Here is a 900-nt window from a genome sequence, read left to right on the forward strand (position 1 = left end):
TAGTACATTTAAGTTGTAATTCGCTTAGGTTGACCACTGACCACAAGAATTTCATGTTTGATGTTCCAAGTCTATTCTGGCATGACACCTCTTATTTACGACCCACCACTGATATAGACAGACACAGCTCATACATATCTATCCCTTATGACCTTTAAGATCTCTGTATCTATTCTATTTATCACTTTATCTTCTTCTACATTTAGTTTGTTCCTCACCACCCTTCACCAACCCATCTAAATAGCTTAGATGTAGCTTACTTGACTATCCAGACTTTCTCTTATTACTTCCTAGATTACCCGCCCCACCGATATGACTTCCTTTATTTTTAATTTTTTAATTTTTTATTTTATTGTATTTTAAGTTTTATTTTTATTTTAAGTTTATTCTTACTTTTTTACATGAATATCTGTGTATGTCTTTTTATTGTATTGTATTGTTCTTAACCACCAACTTAACACTACACACTGAATCGTGGCAAGGTATGGAAGGTTTTTCGGAGGACCGGAGTGATTATGTCTGGGTGGAGAATTATACGAGGTATAGTACCGAAAAGATCTTCACCTCTTACATCACACCTTTCTTCCTACTTCAACGCCGAGGTGGTATAATTTCCTGGGAGAGAGATAATTTTGCGGCTGAGGATAGCTTTACATTGTAAATTATACACATGTAAAGCTTGAAACACGTGTACCGCGGAATCCTTTGTAGTTTTGTTGTTATTTTTTGGATTTACAATTTATATATATATATACATATATATATATAAGCAATGTTAATTCTCTAAATGAAGTATTAACAGTAACTGCACGATAAAGTGTAGTATATTGCCACTTAAGTGTGGCTGACCCCTAGGGGTGAAAACAAGCAATGTTAATTCTCTAAATGAAGTATTAACAG

This window comes from Octopus bimaculoides, chromosome 18, assembly GCF_001194135.2.
Source record: "Octopus bimaculoides isolate UCB-OBI-ISO-001 chromosome 18, ASM119413v2, whole genome shotgun sequence".
In the NCBI taxonomy this organism is placed as follows: domain Eukaryota; kingdom Metazoa; phylum Mollusca; class Cephalopoda; order Octopoda; family Octopodidae; genus Octopus; species Octopus bimaculoides.